General features: G+C 39.4%; 1 long non-coding RNA gene across 2 annotated transcripts in view; it reads right to left on the reverse strand.

Annotated features, from left to right (window-relative positions):
* Nucleotides 1-8,718: 8,718 nt before the first annotated feature.
* The window catches only part of LOC149748237 (uncharacterized), a 28,618-nt gene continuing 22,772 nt past the window's right edge, over nt 8,719-14,564 (reverse strand). Inside the window, exon 2 of one of the 2 annotated variants that reach the window (XR_016394677.1) lies at nt 8,719-12,333. This is a non-coding gene — a long non-coding RNA (uncharacterized LOC149748237). Of the gene's footprint in view, nt 12,502-14,564 lie in introns of both variants that reach the window. The other variant, XR_016394676.1, reaches the window with a different exon arrangement.

The raw sequence follows: 14,564 nt of genomic DNA on the forward strand, positions 1-14,564 counted from the left end.
CTCTACTTTGGAAGAGTTTGAGAAGGATAGGTGTTAGCTCTTCTCTAAATGTTTGATAGAATTCGCCTGTGAAGCCATCTGGTCTTGGGCTTTTGTTTGTTGTTAGATTTTAAATCACAGATTCAATTTCAGTGCTTGTGATTGGTCTGTTTATATTTTCTAGTTCTTCCTTGTTCAGTCTTGTAAGGTCATGCTTTTCTAAGAATTTGTCCATTACTTCCAGGTTGTCCATTTTATTGGCATAGAGTTGCTTCTAGCAATCTCTCATGATCCTTTGTATTTCTGCAGTGTTGGTTGTTACTTCTCCTTTTTCATTTCTAATTTTGTTGATTTGAGGTTTCTCTCTTTTTTTCTTGATGAGTCTGGCGAATGGTTTATCACTGTCGTTTATCTTCTCAAAGAACCAGATTTTAGTTTTATTGATCTTTGCTATTGTTTCCTTCATTTCTTCTTCATTTATTTCTGATATGATCTTTATGATTTCTTTCTTTCTGCTACTTTGGGTTTTTTTTTGTGTGTGTGTGGTATGCGGGGCCTCTCACTGTTGTGGTCTCTCCCGTTGCGGAGCACAGGCTCCAGACGCGCAGGCTCAGTGGTCATGGCTCACGGGCCCAGCTGCTCCATGGCATGTGGGATCTTCCCAGACCGGGGCATGAACGCGTGTCCCCTGCATTGGCAGGCGGACTCTCAACCACTGCGCCACCAGGGAAGCCCCTACTTTGGGTTTTTTTATTCTTCTTTCTCAATTGCTTTAGGTGTAAGGTTAGGTTGTTTATTTGAGATTTTTTTTGTTTCTTGAGGTAGGACTGTATTGCTATAAACTTAGAACTGCTTTTGCTGCATCCCATAGGTTTTGGGTCATAGTGTTTTCACGGTCATTTGTTTCTAGGTATTTTTTGATTTCCTCTTTGATTTCTTCAGTGATCTCTTGGTTGTTAAGTAGTGTATTGTTTAGCCTCCATGTGTTTGTATTTTTTACAGATTTTTTCCTGTAATTGATATCTAGTCTCATAGCATTGTGTTCGGAAAAGATACTTGATATGATTTCAGTTTTCTTAAATTTACCAAGGCTTGATTTGTGACCCAAGATATGATCTATCCTGGAGAATGTTCTATGAGCCCGTGAGAAGAAAGTGTATTCTGTTGGATGGAATGTCCTATAAATATCAATTAAGTCCATCTTGTTTAATGAATCATTTAAAGCTTGTGTTTCCATATTTATTTTCATTTTGAATGATCTGTCCACTGGTGAAAGTGGGGTGTTAAAGTCCCCTACTATGTTTGTATTACTGTCAATTTCCTCTTTTATGGGTGTTAGCATTTGCCTTATGAATTGAGGTCCTCCTATGTTGGTGCATAAATATTTACAATTGTTACATGTTCTTCTTGGATTGATCCCTTGATCATTATGTAGTGTCCTTCTTTGTTTCTTCTAATAGTCTTTATTTTAAAGTCTATTTTGTCTGAGAATTGCTACTCCAGCTTTCCTTTGATCTCCATTTGCATGGAATATCGTTTTCCATCCCCTCACTTTCAGTCTGTATGTGTCCCTAGGTGTGAAGTGGGTCTTTTGTAGACAGCATATATACTAGTCTTGTTTTTGTATCCATTCAGCCAGTCTATATCTTTTGGTTGGAGCATTTAATCCATTTACCTTTTAGGTAATTTTTGATATGTATACTCCTATTACCATTTTCTTAATTGTTTTGGGTTTGTTATTGTAGATCTCTTCCTTCTCTTGTGTTTCCTGCCTAGAGAAGTTCCTTTAGCATTTGTCATAAAGCTGGTTTGGTGGTGCTGACTTCTCTTAGCTTTTGCTTGTCTGTAAATATTTTAATTTCTTTGTCAAATCTGAATTAGATCCGTGCTGGGTAGAGTAATCTTGGTTGTAGGTTTTTCCCTTTCATCACTTTAACTATGTCCTGCCACTCCCTTCTGGCTTGCAGAGTTTCTGCTGAAAGATCAGCTGTTAACCTTATGGGGATTCCCTTGTATGTTATTTGTTGTTTTTCCTTTGCTGCTTTTAATATTTTTTCTTTGTATTTAATTTTTGATAGCTTGACTGATATGTGTCTTGGTGTGTTTCTCCTTGGATTTATCCTGCATGGGACTCTCTGTGCTTCCTGGACTTGACTATTTCCTTTCCCATGTTAGGGAAGTTTTCAACTCTATAATCTCTTCAAATATTTTCTCAGTCCCTTTCTTTTTCTCTTCTTCTTCTGGGACGCCTATAGTTCAAATGTTGGTGCGTTCAATGTTGTCCCAGAGGTCTCTAAGACTGTCCTCCATTCTCTTCATTCTTTTTTCTTTATTCTGCTCTGCAGGAGTTATTTCCACTATTTTATCTTGCAGGTCAATTATCCGTTTCTCTGCCTCAGTTATTCTGTTATTGATTCCTTCTATAGAATTTTAAATTTCATTTATTGTGTTCTTCATCATTGTTTGCTCTTTAGTTCTTCTAGATCCTTGTTAAATGTCTTGTATTTTTTCCATTCTATTTCCAAGATTTTGGATCATCTTTACTATCATTATTCCTAGTTCTTTTTCAGGTAGACTGCCTATTTCCTCTTCATTTGTTTGGTCTGGTGGGGTTTTACCTTGCCTCTTCATCTGTTCTGTGTTTCCCTGTCTTCTCATTTTGCTTAACTTATTGTGTTTGGGGTCTCCTTTTTGCAGGCTGCAGGTTCATAGTTCCCATTGTTTTTGGAGTCTGCCCCCAGTGGCTAAGGTTGGTTCAGTGGGTTGTGTAGGCTTCCTGGTAGAGGAGACTAGTGCCTGTGTTTTGGTGGATGAGGCTGGATCTTGTCTTTCTGGTAGGCAGGACCACGTGCGATGGTGTGTTTTGGGGTGTCTGTGACCTTATTATGATTTGAGGCAGCCTCTCTGCTAATGGGTGGGGTTGTGTTCCTATCTTGCCAGTTGTTGGGCATAGGGTGTCCAGCACTGTAGCTTGCTGGTCATTGAGTGGAGCTGGGTCTTAGCATCCAGATGGAGATGTCTGGGAGAGCTTTCACTGTTTGATATTATGTGGAGCTGGGAGGTCTCTGGTGGACCAATGTCCTGAACTCGGCTCTCCCATGTCAGAGGCACAGACCTGACACCCGGCTGGAGCACCAAGACCCTGTTAGCCCCATGGCTCAGAAGAAAAGGGAGAAAAAAAGAATGAAAGAAAGAAAAAAATAAAGTTTTTAAAATAAGAAATGTAAAATAATTATTAAAAATTTAAAAAATTAAAAAGTAATTTAAAAAAGAAAGAAGAGAGCAACCAAACCAAAAAACAAATCCACCAATGATAAGAAACATTAAAAATTGTACTTAAAAAAAAAGACAGACAGAACCCTAGGACAAATGGTAAAAGCAAAGCTATACTGACAAAATCACACTAAGTAGCATACACATACACACTCACAAAAAGAGAAAAAGGAAAAAAATATATATATATTTTAAAAAAAGGAAGAAGAGAGCAACCAAATCAATAAACAAACCTACCAATGATAATAAACTCTAAATACTCAACTAAGATAAACATAAAGCCAGGAACAAATTAGATGTAGAAAGCAAACCCCAAGTCTACAGTTGCTCCCAAGCTGTACCGCCTTAATTTGGGGATGATTTGTCATCTATTCAGATATTCCAGAGATGCAGGGTACATCAAGTTGATTTTGGAGTTATAATCCGCTGTTCCTGAGGCTGCTGGGAGAGATTCACTTGAGGGCGTCTGTTCTTTGCTCACACCGGAGGGAGTTAAAGTAGCAGCTGTTTAGGGGGCTCTGGCTCACTCAGGCTGGGGGGAGGGAGGGGTGCGGAATGCTGGGCAAGCCTTCAGCGTCAGAGGGCTGTGTGACGTTGCAACAGCCTAAGGCACGCCGTGTGTTCTCCCAGGGAAGTCGTCCCTGGATCACGGGACTCTGGCAGTGGCGGGCTGCACAGGCTCCCGGGAGGGGAGGTGTGGATAGTGACCTGTGCTCGCACACGGGCTTCTTGGTGGCGGCAGCAGCAGCCTTAGCGTCTCATGCACGTCTCTGGGGTCCGCGCTGTTAGCTGCGGCTCGCGTCCGTCTCTGGAGCTCCTTTAAGCAGCCCTCTTAATCCTCTCTCCTCGCGCAGCAGGAAACAAAGAGGGAAGAAAAAGTCTCTTGTCTCTTCGGCAGCTCCAGACTTTTCCCGGACTCCTTCCCGGCTAGCTGTGGCGCACTAGCCCCCTTCAGGCTGTGTTCTCGCCGCCAACCCCAGTCCTCTCCCAGAGATCTGACTGAAGCCGGAGCCTCAGCTCCCAGCCCCCGCCCAACCCAGCGGGTGAGCAGACAAGCCTCTCGGGCTGGTGAGTGCCGGTTGGCACTGATCCTCTGTGCGGGAATCTCTCTGCTTTGCCCTCCGCACCCCTGTTGCTGTGCTCTCCTCCGCAGCTCCGAAGCTTCCCCCTCCACTACCCACAGTCTCCGCCCGCAAAGGGGCTTCCTAGTGTGTGGAAACTTTCCCTCCTTCACAGCTCCCTCCCAGTGGTGCAGGTCCCGTCCCTATTCTTTTGTCTCTGTTTTTCCTTTTTTCTTTTGCCCTACCCAGGTACGTGGGGAGTTTCTTTCCTTTTGGGAAGTCTGAGGTCTTCTGCCAGCGTTCAGTAGGTGTTCTGTAGGAGTTGTTCCACATGTAGATATATTTCTGATGTATTTGTGGGGAGGAAAGTGATCTCCATGTCTTACTCCTCCGCCATCTTGAAGGTCTCCGTCTGAATTCTTTAAATGACCGTGCTCACTTATGGGAAGAATAAGAAACCCAACAACCATTCTAGGCACGTGGTTTTAGTTAATGTAATTACATCAATCTGAGACAATTTTGAAAAAGCATTTACTGGACATTAAAGTGGGTGTTAATAGTTATAATTTTCAGATTTAATCATTTGGCCTAAATATCTACTTACTTTTTTTTTAAGTGTTTAAAATTTTTTTAAATTTATTATTTATTTTTGGCTGCGTTGGGTCTTCATTGCTGCGTGTGGGCTTTCTCTAGTTGCGGTGAGTGGGGGCTACTCTTCGTTGCAGTGTGCGGGCTTCTCATTGTAGTGGTTTCTCTTGTTGCAGAGCACAGGCTCTAGGCGCGCGGGCTTCGGTAGCCGTGGCACGTGGGCTCAGTAGTTGTGGTGGGCTTAGTTGTTCCATGGCATGTGGAATCTTCCTTGACCAGGGATCTAACCCGTGTCCCCTGCATTGGCAGGCAGATTCTTAACCACTGCGCCACCAGGGAAGTCTCTCTACTTACTTTTTTACATATATAAACTACCAAAAAGAAAGAACAAATTATAGTTACTTCTGTTTTTGGAGTCCTTTCCTGGGTCCACATTTTGACAAAGTTCTTTTATATTTAGGACAAAGAAGATCAATATAGAGTGGCTCAATACCAAATTGCTCTTGAATTCCAAGTATTGTCATAGTTACTTTACAGCTAACATTACAGAGTAATAGCATACCCTGCTTTGTATGAGAGGTTATGCAAATAAAATTTTAACTTGTTACTTTTTCCTTAACTAAAGCTTATTGCCTGAGAATTGCATCTATTGAAAGTTACCTTGCTGAATGTTTGAGCAACTATTACTATTTTATACATTTTTTAGTTCTTTTTTTTAAAATTGAAGTATAGTTGACTTACAAAGTTGTGTTAGTTTCAGTTGTACAGCAAAGTGATTCAGTTACATATATGTAAGTATATATTTATCCATTTTTTAAAAAGTATCACTGGTATCTGGGACTGGGAAGATTCTTAACATTTTGAGTAAGAAATGAATTTGTTAATTTAAAAAATGATAATACCCAGAATTAATTAGAATGTGGAAAAAATAGACACTGTTAATACTTTGTTGCTCAAATATAAATTGATACTAAACTTCTGGAGAACAACTTGGTAGTAAGCATTAAGATTCTAAAAATTTCTGTAATCTTTGACCCAACAATTCCAATTTTAGAAATATATCCTAAGAAAATAATTGAATTAGTGTGCAACGTTCAATGTTCATTGTATCACTGTTCTATACAAAAAGTCTCTGCAAGCAATCTACATTTCTATCAAGAGGCATTAAGTTTGACATATTTACAAAAGGAAATACTATGTGGCCATAGATTGATATTCATTATCATGAAAAGATGTCCAGAATATATTATGATGAAAAAAGCGGGTTATCAATCAGTATTTGTCAACTAATCCCATTGAAATGCTACACAGAGTTTATACTTTTCTATTATCTTCTTAATTTTTGCAATGAGCATGTGTTACATTTACAATTCTAAATCAGTAAACTAATTGCTATCTGAAGAAAAAGATGCCTTTCTTTGCCTTATCCTCTGTAACTACTAGACAGCATTTATATTCTGGCACTTCTCTGAGCTTCCCCACTACACTACCCTTCAAGGAAGGTAAAGTAGTATCTCCCTCCTCCATGACATCTTACGAGATGCCAAGATCAGGCCAAAGGTCACACCAGAGAAGGGCAACGATGGCCAATTCCAGGGTCAATTAGCCAGCTGCCCTATTCAGGGTTCTTCAGTAGAAGGTTGCTGCAGTGTTTCACAATTAAGTGTGGGTGACACCCTCTCAGGAGCTTTAAGAAGCTAAACACAGGTCACCCCACTGACCTCACCAAATCCTATGCCTCCCTCAGCCTTGGGGACTCTCTGTGTCCCCCTACATCACTCTCTACTAAACTGGTCCATTCCATCCCTCCTGTTCTCTCTCCAGGGGAATCCTGCATAAGCTTCCTTCAAAGAGCCTTTAATAACAGTGTTGGCTTCATTTTGGGGTTGGGGGGGGTGTAAAAGCAGACAACTCTATTTCCATTCTGGTAAGTACCAGGTATACTGAAACCACATATTAAATGCATTTGGTCACCTGGATAAAAAGTTCATTTCACTTGGCTACTCTCAGGAAGAGAAAATCCTATCCCTATGATTTTGTTCTGTAAACTTAAGCATGATTTATAAAATGTAAAAGGATAGGATATTCCCAAGTTTGACATAGCTGTATTAGTCATAGCTGTCCCTCCTCCCAGAAAGAAAAAAAAAAAAACAGAAAAGAAAAAAAAGAAGGGGGAATAGTAGGGAGCAGATAGATCAGACTCAGAAATGCCATTTGTGCAAGAATTGTGTGCAAGTCATCACTGTTCTTATACATTGTGGTACCCCCACTGTTTACTTTCAGTGAATGTCTATTAAATATAAATGGAGGTAACATTGCACAGAGACTTAAGATGTATTTTACATATTCAGTTGTGCACCACAGTTGGATCTTGATATGCTGAATGTTTGCAAAAAGGGCTCTACTGTAACCAAGTCAGATCCAAATCTGTAAACAGACTGACAAAATTTCTATTTATTAAGAGGAAAATTGCATCCTACAGAAAAGACCAAAGTCCATAATTCTGTAATTAAAAGCAGGATTTAGATAAGAGAAAAAAGTTTTAGTGATCAGGAGACATGAAAAAAGTGTAAAATTTGTTTGTCTCAAAATAGCCAAGCTTGGGCATATTTCACAAAGCTTCCACCAAAAATGGGTTAGAAAGCTGAAAATTAATGCAATTGAGTCCTAGATTATAAAAATGAGGCAAATCTCAGTTTTTAATGAACTATTATAAGCAGTGTCTTAGCGTGATTTTTCATGCTCGCTCTGGGGCAGTCTGAAATAGGTAGTGTCTCCCTTGGGCTCCTCTAGTTTGCCCTACCCAGTTATCTTCCCAGAACTGCACTCTTCATATGACCTGTGATGCACTCTTTTCCTATCGCCTTTCCTGGATAACCTGATAAACAGCCCCAGGTTAATGGAGAGTAGACTTCTTTCACCTAGTGATTAAGTGCATTTTAAGCAGGTGATTGTTCTTGTCAATGATAATTTGAAGTTTGTTACTTTCAGTTTGTTTCTGGACATGGGCTCCCTGTTGTGGTTCATAGGATAGGACTATGACATACAAGATATAGGAAACTATATCTTCATTTTTGCAGCTGCAAAGATTACTTGGGCCCTGATAGACAAATGATTATAGCTGAATAGATCAATAATTTTTAAGGAAACATTGTAAAGACCTAAGTTAACTTATTTCATCCAGAATTATACATGTATAAAGACCCAGTATGTAAGAAATTAAACCACTTGAATAAAGAAAAATCTGGCTTATTCATCCTTCCAAAAATAATAACCAGCATTTATTGACTGTTTACTATGTTCCAGGTACTGCTATAAACATTTTATGTAAAAAATTATGTAACTTTTTATTATGGGAAATTTTAAACTTAAGAAATAAAGATCATTATGAATAAACAATAAGATCCTCCTGTATAGTACAGGGAACTATATTCAATATCCTGTGATAAACCATAATGGAAAAGAATCTGAAAAAGAATATATATATCTATAACTGAGTCACTTTGCTGTACAGCAGAAATTAACACAACATTGCAAATCAGCTATACATCAATAAAATTTTTAAAAATTAAAGATCATTAAAAAACCTTTGTGTATGCATTGCCCACTTTATTTATTTATTTTTAACATCTTTATTGGAGTATAATTGCTTTACAATGTTGTGTTAGTTTCTGCTGTACAGCAAAGTGAATCAGCTATACCTATACATATATCCCCATATCCCCTCCCTCTTGCATCTCCCTCCCACCCCTCTAGGTGGTCACAAAGCACCGAGGTGATCTCCCTGTGCATCGCCCACTTTAAATCATTATCGGGGTTTCTCTGGTGGCGCAGTGGTTGAGAGTCCGCCTGCCGATTCAGGGGACACGGGTTCGTGCCCCGGTCCGGGAAGATCCCACATGCCGCGGAGCGGCTGGGCCTGTGAGCCATGGACGCTGGGCCTGCATGTCCGGAGCTTGTGCTCCGCAACGGGAGAGGCCACAACAGTGAGAGGCCCACGTACCGCAAAAAAAAAAAAAAAAGAAAAGAAAAAAAATCATTATCATCAACATTTTGCCATATATGTTTTATTTACCACCATCATTCTCCTCCCTCAATTTTTTTTTTCTGGAGTATTTAAAGCAAATGCCACATGCCCTATAATTCACTCATAAATATCTTAAATACATTCTTAACTTTTAAAATATATTAGCTCTTTTAGTCGTCAAAAGCAGATACTATTATTATTCCCATTTTACATATGTATAAACTGAGGCAAAGGTTATTGAGTGATTCAAACCCTGGAGTCTGATGGCCAGCCTCCAAGGTGGCCCCCGCCCCCGGCCTCCTGGTATCTATATGAGATGCTATGTCACTTCTGAGATTGGACTTGGGTGCCTCTCCCTTTTTTGGGAGACACCCACGTCCAGCTGCCATGTCCCGCAGCCCCATGGCGGGGTCCCGCATGGTGAAGAATGCAGGCGTCCGGTCAACAGCCAGCGAGGAGCTTAGGTTTGCCAACAACCACAGCAGAGAACTCGGAGGCAGATTCTTCAGCCCTATTTGAGCCTTGAAATGACCGCAGCCGGAGCTGACAGTTTGACTGTATCCTCATGAGAGACCCTGAACCAGGACCATCCAGCTAAACCACTCCTAGATTTCCGATCCACAGAAATTGTGAGATAATAAATATTCATTGTTGAAGTCGCTATATTTTGGGGTAATTTGTTATGTAGCAATAGATTACCAACACATCCTGTATTCTCAATCACTGTTGTATTCTGTCCCCAGATACAAGTCTGGGATGGCTTTTGCTTTGCCAGTACTCTGATACTTAAATGACAATGCTGAGGCAATGAACTGAAAGGATATATTTAGGGAGTTTAATATCACACACTCATTTAACTGATATTCTAATCTGTGAGTGGTGAATGTAATAAGGGGACTAATTAATTAAACCAAATATCCCACTTGCATATAATTTCCGTATCAGCACAAACTAAACTACTTCATACTTTAAATTAAAAAAAAAAAAAAAAGACTGCAGAATATTCTCTTTTTTTTTTTTTTTTTGCCATGTGCCTTGCCGGATCTTAGTTCCCCAACCAGGGATCCAACCCTGCCCCTCAGCAGTGAAAGTGCAGAGTTCTAACCACAGGACCACCAGGGAATTCCCTCTCTATTAGTTATTAAAACAATACCCTATTAATTGCAATTTGATTGTTTCCAGGTTTTTTTTTTGTGGTTGTTACAAATGATGCTTCATTGAACATCTGTATACATCCTATTTTAATGAACTTTTGCAGGTATAGCCTTATGGAATATTTCTAGCAGTGAGCTTGATAGGCCAAGGGTATGTGCTTTCTACATTGGTAGTGACTGCCAGATCACCTTCACAAAAGTCCCACTAGTTACAATACCACCAATCCTATGCGAGTTTCCCCATCTTCCCACACATTTGTTAGAACTAGATACCATTAAACTTCTCAATTTTGCCAATCCAAAAGGTGTTAAATATCTTCCATTCTTTGGATCTACATTTTTTTTTTTAACTGTGGATGAAGTTAAGCCTCTCTTTATGAGTTTATTGATCATTAGTATTTCTTTTTCTCTGAACTATCTGCCCTTACAAGAGCTCTTTGTAAAGTATGGACATGTTAATATTTTTCTCAGTCATTTGACCCTTGACTTTGTTTATGATTTATGGTTTTTGGACTTTAGATACTACTTAGTAAGGCTCCTTCTTCTACAGTAGCAAATATATGTTCCCATGCTTTCTTCTAGAAGTTTCTGTGTTTCATTAGTTACATAACATCTTTGCTCCCTCTGGAATTTACTTTGGTTTAAAGAATGAGATAGGGATTCAGTATTTTTGTCCTCCTCCCCATATATATAATAATATAGTTGTTTTGATACCATGTACATAATAATCTCTCATTCCTCATCAATTTGACATGACACCTTTATCACAAACTAACTCTCCATATATATTTGGATCTATTTTGGACCCTTTATTCTATTCCATGGATCTACCTATTTCTTTACAAGTTCTAAAGTACTTCAATTATTACAGCATCAATTTGTAGTAGGACCATCCATACCTTGTTTTGAATTTTCCTGGCTACCATGAATTATAGAACTATTTTTCAAGATAAAAATATCCTTTGTATTTTAATTGGGATTGGATTGAATTTATATGACAACTGAAGAAGAATTTATATACTTAACATATTTAGTCTCTTGATCCAAGAAATGTTGTCTTTCAATTTACTTATCTTCTTTTATGTCCCCAAATAGAATTTTGAAGTTTTCTTCATTTAAATTCTATATATTTTTTGTTTGTGAATGCTTAGATATTTGATCAGTTTATAGTTTTTAAAATAAAATATCTTCTTCCACTAGATTTTTTCATAGTTATTAATTAGGGATATGTTGCTGATTTTTATATACTCAATGTATAACCTTCCGTTTTGATGAATTCTATGATTGCTTCTAATAGTTTTTAGTCATTCTCTAGGGTTTTTATTTTCTAGATATATATTGTAAACACTGTTGGTGTCCCACCCAGACTCCCTTTACAAGCCCAATACCCCCGTCCCCCAGCTGCTGTGAATGTTGACTACTAACTACTCACAGTTTGCCCCTTCTCTGGAGAATTGCCTTTGGTTGGATGGGAGCTGAGTTGCCTAGGAGATAACATTTCCCTCCACCGTAACCAAGCAGCTCGTAGTCAATAGCTAATGACTCATAACTAATTAATTTGGGTGAAAAATAAAATCTTGCCCCCTTGTTTCAAAATGGAACCAACTCTGTGGTGCAATTCATAGTCTAGAGCTCTCTAGGGATCAGGCTGAGTATAAACTTCAGCTGAGACCACATCCCTCCTGAGTTCCTCTCCCTGCCTTACCCTGCTCCTTGAACTACCTTTCTCCAAAGAGCACTCCTCCAATAAATCACATGCTTGTGCATCCCTCTCTCAGGCTTTGCTTCTAGGAAACCCAATCAAAGATGATATACAATTCTATGAATTAAACAAATATTTATTAAACAAATATTATTGGGCATCCGTAATGTGCTAGCACTTTCTAGGCAGGCATCTGAACAGACCAAGTTCCCTGTCTTGTAGAGCTTACACTTTAGTGGCAGACATTGACAATAAACAAGTAAACAAAGAAATAACTACATAATAAGGAGGATGAGGGGGCAGTGTGTTCTGGGGTGGGAGCACTATTTTTAAAAGAGCAATGAAAGGTGTATCACTTATTTTACTTTTGGTACAAGTAAACAGAAAACCCAACTCAATGTGGCTTAAGCAAAAAAGGCAATTTATTTTATCACAAAACAAAAAGTCCAGAGATAGGAAGGCTCCATAGTTAGTAAAATACAGATATCATCAAGGAACCAGGTTTTTTCTGTCTTCCTGCTTTGCCATTCTTGGTGTATCAGTTTTGACCTGCCAACAAAAGAAACAAAGATTCCGAGGCAGAGTAAGTGTTAAATTGCAAAGAATACTTTGGAGACAAATTTAGTGTGAAGTCTTCGGGATTTACTCATTTATAGGTATATAAGAGAGAATACAGCCTTCTGAGATGGTGTCTCTGATCAACGGCAAGGAGGGGACCTATAAAGGCAGAAGTCACAAGTTTTCACAGAGAATAATGATTACGTGGTTTCAACAACTACTTCGATTGCCAGTTCAAAGTTGATTGGTGATAGTGGAGCTTGGCACAGCTGACTGCTATGCCCCAGGTCAGTTTGTTGAGTCTAGATAGTACAGTCACAAATTCCCTATCAGGTCGCTTTTCTACTGACTGACTAGTTTTCTGAAAACCAGTTGCTCTGGTTTCTTCTTCTGCGGAAGCAGTTGCTCTGATTCTTTGCCATATTACAAGCTCAGGGTGCAGTAAGCAAGTCTGAATGCATATATTCAAGGTTCAGCAAAAGTTTCTTTAATCACTTTCCTCATGGTCACAAGATGGCTGCAGCAGTTCCAGAGGCCAAATCCATACACACAGTATTAGGAGGCTACCTTTTGTCATGCTGTAGCATAGCAATTTATCAAGTCTTCACAATTTCTTTCAATAGTTAAGACTAGATACAGTAGATAAAATGTGCTGGATTCAAAATGCAGTACTCATTCCCCCCCAAGCAGTGAAGCAGAAAAATATTGGTCAGAATGAGAATCATGGTGACTCATAGTTTTACAAAGGGCAGGTTGAATCATGAAAGGGCAGAAGATTCTAAATAAATTGCCCAAAGAAATACCCAATTCTGTTTGCATTGAATTATCTTCTTATCTAAGTAAATTTTTTTTAGGAGCTGTTGATTACACATTGAATAGTCCCTGAACCCCAGAACTTTTGTAATCACTGAACATTTTAAAAGGCTAGGGCTTCCCTGATGGCGCAGTGGTTAACAGTCTGCCTGCCAGTGCAGGGGACACAGGTTCAAGCCCTGGTCTGGGAAGATCCCACATGCCACAGAGCAACTAAGCCCGTGCACCACAACTACTGAGCCTGAGCTCTAGAGCCCGCGAGCCACAACTACTGAAGCCCGCGTGCCTAGAGCCCGTGCTCCACAACAAGAGAAGCCACCTCAAAGAGAAGCCTGCTCACCACAACGAAGAGTAGCCCCTGCTCGCCGCAACTAGAGAAAAGCCCGTGCGCAACAGTGAAGACCCAACACAACCAAAATAAATAAATTTATTTTAAAAGAGGCTATACTTCTCTGCACTGCCTCCCCTAACCAATCCATGTCAAGTTCTAATTGCACTACTTGAGGAGGGAGCTGGGCTTTCAACAAGCACACTTCTGGAAAAAAAGTAGGAAATAAAGGCCAGAAATCCCAGCTCTTTCTTCTAGGAAAAATACTGGATTTTACTTCAACTCATCGGTGATGCCTTCACTGTCTATAGCCTGGGAAATTTGCCCTGAGGCCACTACAATACATGGATTAGGGGTATTTTTGGAGCTAATTTCAACCTATCACCATTGCACTTTCCTTGTAATGTTAAAAAAAAGTTAGTGGGAGAGTGGAGAAAACCTGAAGGTATTGTTAGCCTGGAAAAGGGTTGAAGGAAAGAGAAGTTTGGGGACCACACAGACCAAACCAGTTTCATAGTTTTACCTGGGGCCAGGTCGAAATGGTTTACTTCAAAGCTCCTGTAATTGGTTGAACCACTTCTTCTCTGTCCTGACTTTATAATGTCTTTGGTTATAAACTGCATTCATAATTACAATGTAGCTTGTCATTAGCTAATTCAATTCTTCTTCTTAAAGTTCTTAAAGCTTCTTATCAAATCTACATTTCTAGTTTGGGTTATGTTTTTGTCTCCTTTTCACATAAGCAACACTTATCTCTTTCAAAAGATTTAAGAGCTTTACAGTCCAGTTTAAATTCTGGTTAACTAGTTACGAAGACTGTACTGGCAGAACAGATAAAACAGTTGGCATAACATTTATTCATTCAAGAAATGTTTGCTGAGTGTCTGCTGTGTGCCAGCAGGGGTTGAGACAAGCAAGGTAGCTCTTTCTTTCAGGTGTTCAGCAATTATTCTTTATTGCTACTGGAGTTGATAGATAATAAATCATTTAGGAGACACCATTTCATAGTGAGTATACATCTATTAGTAAACTTCGTTGTTTTGGGGCTAGAATTCAAAAGAAAGAGCGTCGTGCCAGCCTC

Source organism: Delphinapterus leucas, chromosome 10, assembly GCF_059928025.1.
Source record: "Delphinapterus leucas isolate spDelLeu-1000000601 "Yukka" chromosome 10, BTC_Dleu_Yukka2, whole genome shotgun sequence".
Taxonomy (NCBI): domain Eukaryota; kingdom Metazoa; phylum Chordata; class Mammalia; order Artiodactyla; family Monodontidae; genus Delphinapterus; species Delphinapterus leucas.